General features: G+C 38.2%; 1 long non-coding RNA gene across 3 annotated transcripts in view; it reads right to left on the bottom strand.

Moving 5' to 3' along the window:
* Positions 1-443: 443 nt before the first annotated feature.
* Positions 444-18,137, bottom strand: part of LOC140696460 (uncharacterized) — a 62,560-nt gene continuing 44,866 nt past the window's right edge. For all 3 annotated transcript variants that reach the window (XR_012072840.1, XR_012072841.1, XR_012072842.1), the window contains exon 3: positions 444-1,425. This is a non-coding gene — a long non-coding RNA (uncharacterized lncRNA). The remainder of the gene's footprint in view (positions 1,426-18,137) is intronic.

An 18,137-nucleotide genomic window follows, 5' to 3' on the forward strand; every position in this document is an offset into this window, starting at 1 on the left:
TTATTTTTAATATTTATATTTAGTTGGGGAATCAATGAATACATTTATGAAATGTATTCATATAGTAAGGAGAGGAACATGAAGAGGAGAAGGTGTAAAAATTATTAAAATTTCGTGAAGTTTATAACAGTCTAAGATTAGACTGGTTTTCTGAATTAGTACTAATACAAATTTACCTCTTTAATGGGCTTGAGCTCAGCCTCATAACTGAGAATTTTACCTCTTCAGAAATTCAACTGAGTAAAACTCAAGGCAGGTGGACAAAAGCACTAGAACCAGAGGAACAGCATTCATGATAATAGAATTAAATGACATTTATTTCGAGTTTACAGATGCCAGACACTCTTAGGAGTTCAATCCTAGTGTTACCGGGAAAAGGGAAATAAGAATTACCTCGGTTCTTAATCACCCGTAAAAAAGATTTTTGACTAGAGACAAAGAGCGTGATATAAGCAAGACTTTCATTAGTGAGGTTAAAAAAAAAAGTAAAATATAGTACACTCCCGAGAATTGGGAGCGGGCCTATCCAAGAGAGGAAATGATGCCGTTCCCTTGTTTTTCCTGTTTTTATATCCTGGTTTCGTGATTGACTGATTGACTGATTGACTGATTGACAATTCAGGTTCCCTGCGCTCTGGTTGATTGACAGCTCAGGTTCCTTGTGCTCTGGATTGTTCCTTTCCCTCTCCTCTCCCCCTACCCAGTGCTCATTTCTGTCTAAACTACCTAACACTAGTATGAAGTGTTATCACTTCCAGAACACAAGCCACTTGGTGAGACTGAAGCCCAGCAGGAACGTTTACTAGATGTGTATCCCCAGAAAATATATTTCTGGGTTTTTTCTCTACGTTTTCTTTTTTCATTATTGCCAAGATGAGTGTTAGAATAATCCCCACCTCACAGGCTGTTGTAAGGTGAAGTGAGTCAGTACATGTAAAATATTGAACATACAATCTGGCACATGGAAAAGCTTCAATAATTCTTAACTATTAGTGTTATCCGCTCACTAAAGATGAAAAAGTGGAGACTTCAAAGGTTAGGTAACTTTCTCAAGGTCATACAGTGAATAATGGACAAAGCTAGGCTCTGACTTCAGGCGACCGATCTCTAAAGCCCACGTGTGAAAGTAGTAAACCTTGACACCTCCCTGACAAGCAGACTCCCAGGATCTAGTGTGACTTGAACTCAGCCCTTCTGACACAGCAGGAGCAGCACAGTAGCAAGATGGTGATGGGTTCCTTTCCACCAAGAGCTTGTGGCAGACCTGAGTCTAAGAAGAGAAGAGTGCAGTGACTAGCGCCTACCAAAGCTGACGATGCCACAGACTTGAAGGCAGTGTTAATTCCTCAGTGGGAGGGGTCAATACGGGAAAAAAAGGTTGTTGGCTGAAGCTAGATTTCCTGCAAGTGAAATTCAAACGTGCTTCTGAAATAAAAAAAATATAACTTTTATGAATTAATAGCTTAAGTGAGGGCATAATATTTCACCTAAAGCAAACAGAAATTACCTTTTGTGGTAGAAGAGCACACAAGTTCCTAACTAGTAATGCATTTCACACTCACACTCTGCCACATAATTCATCATACGGTATCTCACTTAATCTCTGCCAAAGCTCCAGGAAATAGAAACTACCAGCTTTATTTTATGAATGGGAAAATAAAAAGGTTAAATGACAAGGTCACAAAGTGGCACAGCTAGAATCTGAACCCATATCTCCCTGGATCCAAAATCCAAGGCTCCAAAGTCCAATTTTTAGCCATCACGCTAACACTGCATTGTTGCTTGTGCTATGATGCTCTGTTTAGAGACAAGAATTTCAAGTAAGGATTATTCTAGATAAGGCTGTCTCCTTGTACAATAGTATTACCTTAGCATGACTTGTCACACAGAGAAGAGGCTGAATAAATGTTATTTTCCCTTCTAACTATATACACTTGCAAAGCACTTTGGAATTTTAAAAGACTTGCTCTTTTCTTAGATTAGGTAAAGCCAGGGAAGGCATTATTACTCCCACTTTACTGATGGAAATACTGAGACTTGTAAAGAGCAACTTGCTCCAATCTGCAAGTCTTTAAGTGGTGTCATACGTCTCGTCCTCTGGGCTTTTCACTATATACTTCATTCCCTACCTTTGGCAACACTCGCCAAATCAGGTGATTAAAGGATCTAAAACTACAATAACTTCTACAAATATAAATGATCTATATCAAAAGGCAAATACTCCAGATGTCTACATAGCCATACAAAAAATGTTTCCATAGAGACAGAGTTCTGAACATGATAGATCTTTGGGATCTATCTAAAAATATTGATTGGTATCTTCGGGTTCCTGTTCTCCTAGATCAGCTGCATACACCATGTGGTTTAAAGGCTCAAGACAGCCCAATGACCAAAAGTCCCTCCCAGCTGATGGTGGCAGGCCATGAGGCATAAAAGAGCAGCAGTGCTAGTAGGCGGTGTGGCAATTGACACAATCCATTGTGTTTATTTCCTGACTTTGAGGAGATTATAGCAGAAGCAGAAAGAGAGCGAGAAAGATCAAAAAGATCAAACACAACCAAGTATCTGCCACATAGCACAGCAAGCTATGACCATCACACTGAGCAAGCTGTCCTTACATCGGCCTTAGCTTTCAACTGAACACTCAAGATTCAAAAAATTACACGCCTCATTTTGCCCTTCCTTCCCTTGACAGGATCAGGAGAGAGAAAGACAGCTTTCAGAAAAGGGAAAAAAAAAAGCTCTGATTCTCCACACATACTTATTTATGCAGGAAGGAAAATGTCTTCGCTGCCATCTCTAGATGGAGGAGCACTGTGTGCCAGAGGAATGCCTGTCTCGTAATGGGCACTCAAGAAATGCTTATTGGATGAGGGGCCTGGGGCTCTCAGAGAGATGGAGATGACATCAGTCCTGTCCTGGAGGGACTTGCAATTGAAAATTTCTGACACTTACCCAAACAAAAATGGACAGGCTATCCAGATAATGCACTGAGAACTTCAAGCAATCAAATAAATATGCAGCTTGATTTTTTTTTAAATATCATTTATGTTATAGTCACAGACTGCTCAATTCCAAATCATCCTATAGGTAACCTGGGTTCACAGACTATTAAACAGAAGTCACAATATATTTTGAAAAATGACCTTCAGTAACATAAATATGAAGCCATTTTTACTGGAGATGAGTAGAATGTTTTTAGAGAACCATTAGAAGGCATTTGTGAACGAATCTTGCATAAGATTTTCCTTTCAATTCTTTTGAAAGGTAAGTAAGATCGACAGCCAAACTAGTTCCACTTGGAAATAAATTTGATTTTTCTGGCTAGCTCAGAGGAGATCTAATGATTCTAATGGATTCTTTAACTATCCTAAGTACTCCACACTTGGCTATGTCCATAGTCACAACAGATTCAATTATGTGCACATGGAAAAAGAGTCAAGTTGGGGGTGAAAACCCAACAGGCATCATCTGACCATTTTGCTTCCTGGCATTCTAAAGTCGGCCATACCAGCTGATGTGATGCCTTACTGTGCCTTTATGTCCATTTATATTAACTTTCTGTAATTCTCATTCTTCTTCTACAGCACTGATATGACACCTCTCAATGGAAACCCACTGCACAACACTTAGGATTATTTTCTGTTGTCTGAAACTTTTCTTGTGCAAGTCTTCTGGGACTGCTGCACAGAGCCTACTTCCATCTCAGAGGAAAGCCCAAAACAGAAAGAGAGAAATGAGCTTGTAAATGCAGTCTGGAGAGGTCAGACTAAATATTTTGTTAAAGGTGGTCTCAGGAGTAATATTTGTTCATGAGGCAGACGTGAACATTTCCGCTAAGAATCAATAGTGGACCCATTTGCACTACGTTTAGCGTTCAGAGAGTTTCTGTGCATTTATCCCACCCTGCGCACTTTCTCTCTATAAATAAATACTGGTGGCTGTCTGAGTTTCAAAACGCTTCTGTCAGCTGCGTTGTTATCCTTGCCTGAGAGTGGAGCTGAAAAGACCAATGCATGGCTATCCATCCTCTCCATTCCCTGAATTCAAGCAAAGATTTCCCTGGTGTGGCAATTCTAACTGTGTTTTGTTTCTCTGCCTTTAGCTCCACAGTCTGCCCGCTGCCCTGAAGCCTTTGCTCAGAACAAGCCACCCCATTTCTGCTGGTTAAACTTCCACGTCATGTCTGCTGATTTTGTTTCCCCCTATTCCAAATCTCTGCAGACCAGATGATGGGCCAGCTCAGGGCGCATTCTGCCTGACTCCTTTACATCTGTCATCCTCTCAGCACAAATCTTGGGATGGCTGCCTTTATCTCTCTTCCATACCTGTTCTAGCCAGTGGAACAGTGTGATAGCAAAGAAGGCTTCAGAAGAGAGAGTACGGCATGGTGGGAATAGCATGGAAAGACCTTTGTGAAACTCTTGGCTTGGCCATTTACCAGACAAGTTAATCAACCTCTATAAGCCTCACTTATCTTATATGTAAAAAGGGTACAATAATGCCTCTCTTGAGTAAGTGTTATAAAGATTGAAGTAACACCTAGCGCATATTGAACACGCTGCTGGATGGTCGTTGTTGTTCAGTTCTGATGAAAACCAGAAAGTTCTAGGAACAGGTTTCATGTCACTTAGGCAACTAGAGTGACATTCTGTAGACTCCAGATAATTTGGCAGGGAGCTTGAACACGAGCTCACTCTGTCCAGCCAACATTTGAAAGACAGGCTGTCCTTTTTTATTGGCTTTTGGGATTTCTCCCTGTCTCTCAGTACCTCGTTGGACAGTGTGCTAGCCGGTAGCAGAATTCAGTGATAGATTTATGACAGTGTGTTGCTGATGGAAATCTTTGACTGGGGCAAGCTACTATATGACCCTTTTCTCCTTCAAGTTTATCATCAATCAGTGGTGCTCTGCCAACTCTATAAAGAGGATCTTAATCTCTTTTCACCCTTACATTTCAAGAAAAGATTAGGCCGCAATCAAGTTTCTGCCCGGTAAGTTTGCAAGTCTCCAGCACTTGGAACAAGAGCAGGCACCTAGTAGGCACTCAGTAAGCATCAGATGTAAGGAAGAATGAATAAATGACTTCAAGTGATACTTTATACCCCAGTGAAAGAATTTCCTACAGATCTGGAAGCACTGGTGTTGCCCACAAGTTCCTCTTTACATTTTCATATGTTTGAACATAACTCTCTAAGATAGTATCGGAACTCATCCAGCTCCATTTCACTCCACTGATAGGAGGTCACTATGGATACTTTCATGACTGATTGCACCTGAGTAAATGTCAAGACATTCAAATTTCAAACTGAAAGGGGCCTTAGTGGTTTGCCCTTATCTATCTTTTCTGCACACCTACAGCACTGGCCGTGTAACAAAGCTCACATCCACTCTCCCACATTTCATTCTAAAGATACACTGTGTTTCCCATGTGCCTTTAAGGAATCATTCTTGATCTCAGCCATAAAATTGGAAAGCTGCATAACTGACAAGATGATCCCGGAAGGCACCGGAAGCATGGGTTAGATTGAAACCGACAGTTAATTTGTAGCAGTAAAAAATAATGATATCATCATAAAACAAGTTTAAGATCAGACTGGGCTCAAACACTCTGTGCCCACAGAATATATAGGTGGGTATCGTCAAGCTTAAATAACAAAGCAAACCAAAACTGAACCTCCCAGCTTTGCCAAGCCTAATTTATTTGCCTTTTTGTGATACACTACCACCATCTGCTGGCTGCAGCTGATAAAATGCCTAGCACTCTCCAAGTCCTGGAATATTCCATTCTGCAGGGCCTGTTGTTAATTACTATGCACAAGGAAACATTTTTAACCTCACAGTATCATTGAAATGACACAAATAAATCAGATCTTGGTAAAACACCAAACAGATGAAAAAGCCCGAAGGCTAGATATGGCCAAAGGCGCCCAGGTCTGCTATGCCGAAAGGCTTCACTTGCTGGGTGCTTAAGTCCCAGCACATTCTCTTTTGATTCCCCAGCTCCCTCCTTACACGTGCTCACTTTCAGACTTCCCCCTCTCCAGCTGCCTTCTCAACCAAGCAACCTACACAGCACCGCAGTGACAGGCAAAGCAGCAGCTCTCAGCTAAAAACAGCCTCCTCCCGGAGATCTTAAAGGAAGAAAACCACTGACATTTGTCTTCTTCAAGGAAAGCAAAGCCCCACAGTGATTCAGCAAGGAAAAGGAGGATATCCTTGGCTCCCAAAACTCTGAGGGCAATATTTTAGCAAGATTTCCGCAGGGTTAAATGCTTTGTGTTGCGTCTGTTTTTCCCTAATTCAGCAGCAACAAGTTAAGAATTCTTCGGAGGGAGAAAGCCTAGAGTCTTTACGCAAATAAAGCCTAGCCACCTATAACACCCTGCTCACTTAATCTAACGTGTTCAGTCTTACCATTCTAGACTCAGTTACTCACATCCCAGGCGTCTGACTTCTCAACCATCCTGGGGATAAAAGAAGGCTTTAGGAACTATTCCTTTCACCATGACTTTTTTTTCCCCCTTTTGCTTACCTGAATTTAAAATGTTTATTCACTAAGCATGTAACAATTGTATAATAAAACAATTTCTAAAAATCCATCAAATGTTCATCTATTTAGAAAGTTTTTCTGTCTCATATTTTTACAATCATAATGAGGTAATAATTGGTCTCAGATAAAATATCTAGTTTTTATTGAGCAATGATGTAAATCCATCGTAGGGTGTTTTTCCTGGAGAGCAGACTACAGCCTAGTGCAGCAGCAACAAGAGACACTCCAGCCCTGACATGCCTCTATGTGTGAGCACGCTACCCCGGTTAGAAGGGTATAATGCCCCTACACACAAAACACACCAGGCTGAATTAATTTCCTCCTGAACAGTATCACCCTTGCATCCATCTAAACAATTAGTTCACTCTCCTTAACATTCCGATATGCAAACTTTAGTTCAAAGGCATTCTTCATTTTCTTCTTGATGTTACAATTTCAGAAAGATACCACTTACAGGTTAGGTGGTGTCTACATAGCAAAGTCAACCTCTATAAGCAATGCAGCCAATTATTTTCTTCTGTGGTTTATACATTCCAGTGCGGGGAGCCGCTCGTGACGGAGGGCTGCCGAGCACAAAACTTGGGCGTAAAACCCCAAAGTGCAGGGCGCCAGGCTCTGAGATTGAGGCTGCCGAGCACAAAGGTTGGGCCTAAACTCCCACAGTGCGGGGCGCCCGGCTCAAAGGTCAATTGAGTTAGAACAATCTCTGTCCCGCCACCTCTTTTACTAAAGAATGCACCAGGTGCGCTAATGCCTGAGGAAAACATCTTTGAGCTATTAAGTTACAAAAGACCTTCGGAGGGAGAGATACAATTGGCACATAAATCAGTGATCCTTTTAGAGAACAATCACCTGAGTTGAATGTATCACCTGAGTTGAATGTATACGAGTCACGAGGTTAGGCCTTATTGCCTACGTGCAGGAATGTATGAGCTAATGGGTTAAAATCATATAAAAGAACCACCTGAAATAAACTCGTCGTCCACTCTTGACCTAGCGTCTTGCGGGCTAGAGTGAGACCCTCTCAGCCCCACCTTTTAGTCTTGTCTTGCTGTCTCTTTGTTACGTCTTTCCTTTTCTCAGTCCTGCAGCACAGGTTTCTGGACCTGATCGATTGTCGGCTGGCTCCGACATTCCAGCACTAGAAATTTAGAAAGAAAGCCATGCTGACACCACAGTTTTAGGGCTTCTGACCTCCAGAATTGTAAGATTAAAAAATTTGTGTTGTTTTAAGATGCTAAAGTTGTGGTCATTTGATACAATAGCAATGAAAAACTAATGTACCAGATATCAAGGAAGAGAGACTTTAACCAATTTAGGGCTCCAAAAGCCTTGTACTTCAGGGTCTGAGTTATGAAAGTTTTTTTTTTTAACCCAGTGTTTTTATTTTGATGATAATCTAAAAAACGTTCATGTAAAGATATTCTGGACCATCTGGTAGATCAATTTATAACCAACAGCTACGCTATGATTTCAATGCCCGAGTTTGTGTTTGTGTTTATAGTCACATTAGTAGTGCCAAGTGAAGGCTAACTCCACGGAGTACTCCAAGAACAAAGCTGACACGGCAGTTCAGAGAAGAGTTGTGGGAAGACTATGTTATCGCGGGCAAATAGCTGTTAATGTCACATTCACACTATGAGGAGCCGTCTTTGCATCTAACGAGAATAAGTATAGTAGTAAAGAATTTTTGTTTAAACTTCTGGTGGTATTGTATTTTGAGGTGCACCATTAGATTGATTAATCCATGGAAATAATAGATCACTGTTTTAAAATGAGTTTATTATTATAAGGAAAAATAATGATGATGATATTCAAATAATTCAGATGATGTTCCACCAGGCTTAAAATCAAATGCACCATGCCAAGCAAAAAAATATAAAACATTTTTCATCCTACTATTAAATATCAACTATCACCTTCAATGACTGTTGGCATTTAAATTATATTGATTTTATATCTCAATTTAAATGTAAATTTGTGTTGTTTTTATAGTTGTAGACAAGTTAGGATCATGAATAATTAATACTAATTTTATATTTCTATATAGAGAGTAACTACATAATAAAAATAATATAAGCCAACCCAGAAGGGAGCATGAGAATTTATTTTTCCCTTAAAAAGGATCCATATATTTGCTCAAGACTGAGAAATGTAGAGTTAATTAATTATGGAACCTCTTTCCAAAGGAATAATACTCAATCATTACAAATGACATTGTAGAATAACATTTAATGAAGTGGGGAAATGATCAAGACTTATTTTTTCAATTTAAAAATGGTTGTAAACTGCAGCAGTAGGATTCTAATGTTACAAAAAGAAAGTAATTTCTATACATAGAAAAATGAGTAAAAAGATACATATGCAACCTAACGGCAATGCATTGCTGTTTTTTTTTTAATGTCCTTTTTGTATTTTCAAAATTTTCTACAACAAACATTACTTTCACAGTGAGAAAATAGATCTTTTAGTAAATCTGGGGTTAAAACACTCTTCTCGTGGCCCTGCCTCCAGAGTGTTTAAAAATTGAAATGACAGACTTATTTCTCAACCCCTGGAAGACAACTTTGCTGAACAAGATAGCCTATGCTCCCCTAGAAGAAAGGCAGAGTGTCAATGAAAAACTCAACAAATCCATCATTTACCTCTGGAAAATTGTGAGAAATATATAGGTACACATATACACATACACATGTATATACAATCATTCTCCAGGAAATTTGTTTATTTAATGTTAAGTGATTTAATTGGTGCCAAATCATTTTCCTAGTGAGAGGTTTGGGAGCTCCTTTTCATTCACTGGGCCACCGCACATTCTCTTATTCCCATAAGCTAATATTTTACATCCATAAGCTTCTGAAAAACCGTGTATCCCCTTTCACACTTTTAAGTTAACTTCTAAAACTTTTCATATAAGTTTAAATTACTGCAGAGGATTATTTACCAGCATAGTTTACATCAATATATGTTTTAAACATATATTTGTCAAAACTTGGAGCTAAAAACCTCAATTTATTATTACCTATATTTTCAAACTCATTGTGAGATAGAAAGATGTGAGTTTGTTGCCATAATGACATAGAAATAGGGCGCAGCAGGCATCAGTAATTCCGATCCAAGTTTTCTCTGCTTTGCTTTTACCAGAGCCTCCCTCAGGAGCCATGCAGTCTCAACTATCACTGTTACACACTACAATAAGATTAGAGATGAGTTAGACGCATGGTTTTCTTATATAGAATAAAGGAGAGTGGTTGTGAAAAGGTAATGGGGAAGGATTCTCTCCAGTCATTCTCTCTGGGAGATTAGTTTTAGGAAAGAGTCCATGTAGAAGGTGAGGATCTGGAAATGGATTCCCTTAAAGGGAGCTACGACTTTGTAGCTCTGCAAAGTCTGTGTACTTCCAGGTTTGTACGGACACTTGTTTGAAAATTGCTGTTTTAAACCCAAACAAGATAAACAAACAAAAAAATTTTATCCAACTGAAAATAGAAGTGGATTTATTAAGTTAGAACACTAGCTTTGATACTGGAACTTACAGTACAAAATACTCCTGAGAACATGTAGGATCACTTCTTTAAATTACTTTGGTTTTTTTCTCAGATATGATGCATCTTTTGTAGGTAAAACATGCAGACTAAATTCCCATAACCATAAAGTCTCCTTCCTTAACATAAGAAAATGCCTCTGAATTATCCCCAAATTCCAATGATTAAAAAAAAAATCTGTTTTCCAGGACTTGGGCAATTCAGCTTTGGGGATGAATATGTAAATTATTTAGTTATGATCCCCATTTTTCTTTCCCCAATTTGCATGCTTGGATTTCCATCATATACATAAGGCCTTCATTAGGTTTTAGTCTATAGGGTAGTGATTTTTGTGATTAAAGTGAACTTAATCAATCAGCAAATTTTTAGGTGCATACTCCAAGCAGGCACTGTGCTAGATTGTAGGAAATATGTTATCAAATCACTCCTTAATGCCTATGAAATAGAGAAAGTAGCTAGATATGGATAAACCAATGGTATATTGGTATTTCATAATAGTATCTTACTCTATTCAATCTTAGAATGCTATAACAAACTATTCCTGTTTAGTAAATCAGTCTAATGTTAGCCTAATTTTGAAAAAATAAATGATCTAATGCTCTCCCACACCACCCCCAACCTTCACCCACACCCCAATTTCTAGACTAGAAATAGAGAGCATCTCTCCATACCTGCTGGAAACCACCAGCAGCCCGACTAGCATCAAGAGGATTCTCTCTCTTTGTACATACTTTCCTTGCCAACTCTGCCTATAATCTTAACGTCCTTGCCAACACTCGGTAGTCCAGCCATAGTGGCCTTCTTCCTCCCCAATCCCAGGAACTCTCATAACCTGGCCCCTTTCTGGAATGAGCCTCTCCTCCCACTCCCCTACTAAACTCTACTCACCTTTCAAATCCCATCACAGTTGAGAGGCCCCCATTCTGTGTTCTTGCAGAACCCTGAACTTCTGATCTCAGTTTGTAATTATATTTTCATTTTTTTTCTATTACATCTGTCTCTCTCACTAGCCTCAAAACTAGATGAGGCAGAGTCTGTGAATATTTTGTCACCATTGTATCTTTATGGTGCCTGGAACCTAGGAGAAGCTAAATAACTATTTATTAACTATTTGGATGAATAATCTAACCCTGCTTGAGAAATCCCAGGCCTGGATCATCAAAGTATACTCAAAAGAACAACTCTCTAGTGGAGTCTCCAGACCCAGCCCTTGCCTTGAAAGGTGCAGGGAACCTGTGAGGTATGTTCTGTTCCAAAGACTTTTTCGGACACTTGCCTAGTTAATATGGAGCCAATGAGGTAGAAGCTGAGAAATGTGCTTCCCTCATGGTCAGCACTACAACTATACTCTGGCCTTAAGACTTTTCAATGATCCTTTCTCTGGGTCCTTTCCAATGGGGCCTGAGTTTCATCTGCCTATTCACTACTAAACCACCAGCACCTAAAGGATTGCCTACCACCTACTGGAGGCTCAAAAGATATTTGAGTATAGCCCTCTGCAACCGCTCAGCAGCATAAGCGTTTGGCACCTATGCACCATTTGAAATCTTTCCACATTAATCTCACTCTCTTTTTTTTAATCACCATTTATTTTTGCTCCTGACTCATGGATTTCCATACACAAACTACCATTTCACTCTGAGAGAGGTTGGCAGCAACACAACTCGACCAAAAGAACTTTTTCTCATAACCCAAAAAAGCAAAGATGAAAAAAATTGCCCCATTCTTTTCTCAGCCAAATGTGCCTTTGAAAGATTTGATTTTTGAGCTCAGAATCCAACTCTCTAATTATCTAAACAATTCCACAAGTACAAAATACCATATTTACATATGCAAAGCAAAAATGAGGAGTTAGAATACTTAATTTATTCACACAATTGAATGTTGAAACAACTACAGATTCAGATACTATTTTTTGAAATTCACTTCTCCAAAGTAGCCTTATAATATACTTCTTTACATAGCATCACAGGTCAATATCTCATCTCCAAACAATTGACATTGTAAGAACTTAAGTTTTTAGGTAAATATTCAGAATGTGTTTGCAAATTGAGATTCCATAGGCAAGGCTGTTAACTTACAGGCCTCTCCTGAAAATGAGATCCTTGGTTTGCAAACATTTTGTTTTAACACCTAGGTGAGGAGCAGGGAGGGGGCTGCCTTGATGGCTTAATAGCTTTTTCTTCCTGGATAGACTCATTTAGGATGAAAGTGATTATTTGGAAGTCCATTACATTCTAAGCAAATGTCTTCATCCTGGGAAAATATAACAGAGGAACTACTGGCTGGCTCCTAAGCAATTGTTGCCATTTTACTCTGTGTTCCTCTTTATTGCAATTGTCCCTTGGTATCCAGAACCCACGCGTGGATATCAAAATCCACAGATGCTCAAGTCCCTTATTTAAAATGGCATAGTATTTGCACATTCTCCTATACACTTTATATCATCTCTAGATTACTCATAATACTTAATACAATGTAAATGCTATGTAAATAGTTGTAAATACAATGTAAATGCTATGTAAGTTCAAGTTTTACTTTTTGGAACTTTCTGGAATTTTTTTATATATATTTTCAATCCATGGGTAGTTGAATCCATGAATATGGAACCTGTGGATACAGAGCACTGATTGTACTCCCAAAAGCATAACTAAATATCAGTAATAATTCCCATCCTCCTTGTCGTCCCATATAAAACTTTCCTTATTCAAAAAAAAACATTATTCTAATGAAATTGTAACCTTTCTTCAGTCTTTCTAGGTCAACACTTAATGCTCTCCTTTGCTAATTTTATTGCAGTTTATAGCAGTCAAGGTCCAATCCCATCCTGGAAAGACACATTTTCCACTCAGCTGTCTTGTTGTTTAATCTGAGCATCATTCCTACAGGGATGCCTCCCATGGGTCACCTCCTCAGCCCATAAACACTCCTAATAAACACTTCAGCCTGTCCTGCTTCACCTTCTCATTGCATGTTAAATGAAGTTACCTGTAAAATAAGTTGAAGAGACAATAAAGTGATGGCTTAGAAACTTTTAACAAATAGAAAAATTAAAATATAATTAACACTATACTTGGACCTTTGAGTTCATTTCTTTCCCCCAGTTTTACTTTTTCCTGCATATCTAGGAATGAAGTCTTCTTTATCTCACTAAGATTGGCTTAAGAGGTTAAAATCTCTCTTCTCCTAGTTATCTAGGGAATCCAAGAAATAGCTAATTGGAAGATTCCACATTCTTCTTTTTCCCAACTGGTTGCTTATAGCCTCTGGAAGTACAAAGTCAAGATGTGACAGCACACCCAGACAAAGGCAAGACTGCACATGGGCTTGGGGGAAGAGAGAGTCAGAAGGCATTATTTACCTGGTCTGCTCACTCCAGATACAGGAACTCTGACTACAGTTGTGAAGGGTGACAACTTTGCCAAGATACTTAGTTATGAGAATACCTGGAGAGATTTGTTATTATAACCCTTTAGGAAAATAATAATAGAATTCTATTTATTGGAAATCACAGAGCCTGTCAGATAGAGTAAGAATTACACGGGAGTTTCCAAGCAGCTGATTATAAATAACATATTCAAATAATACAGTTGGTTGTAACATTTATTTTAATTTCTCCCTTACTAGGAATTAGCAAAGACTTGAACCATAGTACCAAAGGAAGCATCTCTTGTCCATTCTCAAAATCCCTTTTTATACTCTGAAAATTTGCACTTATCACCCTCTGAGGCCCCAACCCAAGATCATCCCAAGATGATCACTGTCTTGCACAAGTCCTAATTGTACACACACACACACACACACACAAAGTCACTCTTAATGTACTTGAAGGAGGTTGTTTTTCTTCAAGAAACTCTGCTAAATTCTGTACCTTTCACCAGTTACTTATTTTCAGGGTTAATGAAGTCACTCTGCTGTTTTCTATACCTGAGTCTGTAAGACTGTCACTCAGATCTTTGAAACTTGCCTCATTGTTCTTTTTGGGTTCTGTTGCACTGAGCAACTGAGGAAGGTGGACAAGGAGGCAAAAGAAGGATTATTTACTCAGGTCTTTTGAGTGGGCTTGGTAAAAGCTGAAAATACACACCCCCTACCCATTGGTCAGAAATATGAATTCTATGATCTTCATCTGCCTTTCCTCATAAACTTTTTGCCCTAAAAATGCTTCTACCTTTTGATACAGTAATTCTATTTTTGTGAATCTATCCTAGGGAAGTTAATGCAAAATATACAAAAAGCTTTATGCCCAAAGGTATTAATAGGAGCATATCATTTCAGTAGAAAAATAGAAACATTCTAAATGGACAATAATAAGAGAATGATTAAGTAAACTATGAGGTGCCCATTACAAATTATGTTTGCAAAAACTTTAAAGTCACATGTAGGTTTATATAATATAACATTAAAGGTTTTAAAAATCTATGTATGTGTACTGCATTAGTTTCATATTGTTGCTATAAACAATAACCACAAACTTAGTAGTTTAAACAATATAAATGTATTACTTTACAGTTCTAGAGGTGAGAAATCTGAAGTGCATCTCAGTGGGCTAAAATCAAGGTATCAGCAGGACTGCATTGCTCCTGGATACTCTAGGAGAAAATTCATTTCCTTACTTTTTCCAGATTCTAGAGGCCACCTGCATTCCTTGGCTTGGGGCTCTCTTCTCCAGCGAGTTGCCATCTTTCTAGCTTTCCCTTTTCTGTCTCCTTTTTTCACTTTAAAGACCCTTGTAGTTATACTGGGCCTACCTTAATAATCCAGGATCATCTGTCTATTTTAAAGTCAGCTGACTAGCAACCTTAATTCCAGCTGCAGCTTTACTTCCCCTTTGCCATGGAACTCACTTATTCATAGGTCCCATGGATTAGGATGTGGGATATTTGGGGGGACCATTATTCAGCTTATATATACTATGCAAAAGATACAAGCCAAACAACCACACAAAACTAAAAATGAAAACAAATAACAAAACTGAGCATAGAAAATCTAGATAAAAATATGTCAAAATGCTTGCATTACTTAGTAGAGCTGTGGTTTATTGTTTTTATTCTCCTTGATTTTCCATGATTTCCAAGTTTTATTACTCTCCATGATTATTTTCTAGATATTAATAAAATTCTTATTTTGATAATGAAAAAAAGTCTTATCTAAATTTTTTTTTAATCACTGTGGCTACAGTAGCCTATAAAAGACACCTCTTTGATCTTTTCACATGAATTTTCTCACTTGCAAGTAATCAACTAGTTAAAAGAAATGAAAGAATAAGTGCAAATAGTTATTGATTAGTATAATCTGCCCTCAGAATATAAACACCAACCTCGTTGACAGAGAGAGCTCAGAATTGCATGTCAATTTGTAGTCATTTGTCTCATCTTCCCATTTAAAAATCAAACAATTTAAGAGCAACTATGAGTCATAATTTTTATTGCCAAATTGTTAGAGTGTTTAAAGGAGGGCATAATCACGACCTTTAAACAAATATAAAATGAACATGTCAAAGACTTTATTTAACTGAATAATTAATGAGGGGACCAGTAAGATATTACAATTTGTTCAGAGGAGAATTTAAAGTACCATACATATATAATTAGATAAGAAATTCTGAAATAAATTTACAACTAGATGCCAAACAGGTCTATTCACAGGGCTATAATCAATTTCATTCCACCAGACACAATTTTCATTTCCAGGGACAAGAATCATTTGCATTACTATCGGTTCTCCACAACTTACAGAGTTATAAAATAACTAAAAGACAATGAAAACCAGAGATAACCTAGAAGGTCATGCTAGATAGGACACTTGAGATTATTTTTCTTTTTTTTTTACTTTGTCCCATACCGGTATTTCACAATTTTTCCTGAGAAAACAATGCCTCACATAGTACTGTGTATGTGGTAGGCACTCAGTATAAACTTGAGGTTTGAATGTTTGATTGAGAGATCAATTCTGGCCTCACTGCACTAATTGTATTTAGAATGACAGTCCCCCTATTATTCTTTTTCTTTGTCTGAAGTCCCTAGTTCTTTGCCCTTCTTTCCTAGGGATGCCTAAGTTATAAGGAGAGGAATTTTTTTGTCTTGTTTTGTTCTGTTTTTTTCAATTTTTAAGTGACTTTTATTTTATTTAATTTTTTATTGAAGTACAGTCAATTACAATGTGTCGATTTCTGGTGTACAGCACAATGTCCCAGTCATGCATATACATACATATATTCATTTTCATATTTTAGAAAAGGAATGTTTCTGACATCTGGGTTTAGCTGGACTTACTAAAGTGACATTGCAGAAGGAGAGTAACTGATCCTGAAGTATAATGCTAGTTTAGCACAATTATGACAAAAAGTGATCCCAGGCCTCTTAAGACTAGAAGTGACAGACTCTCTTCCCTATCTTGAGAGGGAACTTGTATGGCCTAAAAAAGAAAACACTCCAGAGACGGCCAGGTAGTTGACAGCATTCTGGCCTGGGCTATGCACCTAGATTTCAGCAAGATTTCCCTCAGGTATTCAAATGTCCAAATAAGCTATAAATTTTCTAAAAAGCTTAACTATATTTCTTGAAAATTCTTTATTTCCAAAGAATCCATTCCCACAACTTCAACAGAGAACTGTGAAAGCAGGTGGACTTTTCCCTCAGGAGCTAGGTGAATTAAATATTTTAGGACCTCTTGGTCTAAGGCCCTGATGTTTTCCAACTGGTAAAGAGGCAGAAATGAAGTACAATTAGAATTCCAACTGAAGTCATCAACATTTGAACACTAAAAAGAATTTTTAACCTATAAAAGATTCTAATCACTCACATCAACATTAAAAAATAACTTTCATTTTTAAAGAAGATGATAGAGAGATATCAAGGCAATCTTGTAGCTGGTATCAGAGCAGCCAACTCCAGTACCTTTGGATGTACAGGAAACCAGATAAAACCAAACAAGATGCCACTCATCTTGCCAATTAAAGCCCTGCACAATTTGAAATGCAGAATTATCTATCCACATTAACACACACACACACACACACACATACACACAAAGCTTGGCATTGCACCAATAATCAGCCAACATCTTGGCACCCATTCAGACAGCATCCACCACTAACAGTCATAGTAATTCTTCTCATTACAGTGTTTGTGTGTACATAAATCAGATTCAGGTGATTTACAATGTGCTGTGAACTGTCAGACTTAGAGCAGCCAGCAGATTATCTTAAGTGATACAGGATTCACACCTTTGGGCAACACATAACTCTCAGAGCTATTGGACGACATTTCAGATGTACCTTCCTCAGTATTCTTCCATTTCCATAAACCAGTGAGTTTAGATGTGACATTTTAAACTTTTGATATTTTTCTGTTGCCTGATTTTAATTCTAAGTGAATCTTGAAACTTAGATTAGGGGAGGAAACCACATGCAGACTTTTTGAATGAGATCTGGATTTTTTTAAGTTCAAAGCACCGTTGGTGCAGAGGCAGCATATCTCCACGCTTCCTTAGAGTACCGCCCATTTAACACTTCGAGCTGCAGTGTCAGGTTTGAGCGTTTTCTCTTCCTGCTAAGCCTACAATTTCCAGGTGCACTTCAAACAGACTGAGAAAGATAGCCCCTTCACTGCATGAATTTCAAGCCTACCCTTCAACATAGGATCTAAGCAGCTGCCACATTAAACAGTTTAAACCCATGGGTCAAAATCCAAACTGAGAGGGAAAAGGTAACAAGCAGACATGAGCCAGGGGTAATTCATGATTAAGTTAATGAAATTCTAATTAGGCTTATAAAACCCTGAAGTACTTCTGCAATGGCTTGTCATGAAGCCTTTATTCAAGGAAAGCCAGAGTGCGTTAGATGTGGGTCATGTGGCATACTGTCACATAGGTTCATGTTTATATTCCCTGTTTCACCATCAAGCAAACTCTGAAGGCAGAAAGGTAATATGAAGCACTGAAGGGAAAAAAAAAAAAAGGCAGCAATCTGTTCAGACCCAATGTGATCCTTGCTCAGCGGACATCTGGGTAATTGATCAATTTCTCCTGATTTACAA

This window comes from Vicugna pacos, chromosome 5 (assembly GCF_048564905.1).
Source record: "Vicugna pacos chromosome 5, VicPac4, whole genome shotgun sequence".
NCBI classification, from domain to species: domain Eukaryota; kingdom Metazoa; phylum Chordata; class Mammalia; order Artiodactyla; family Camelidae; genus Vicugna; species Vicugna pacos.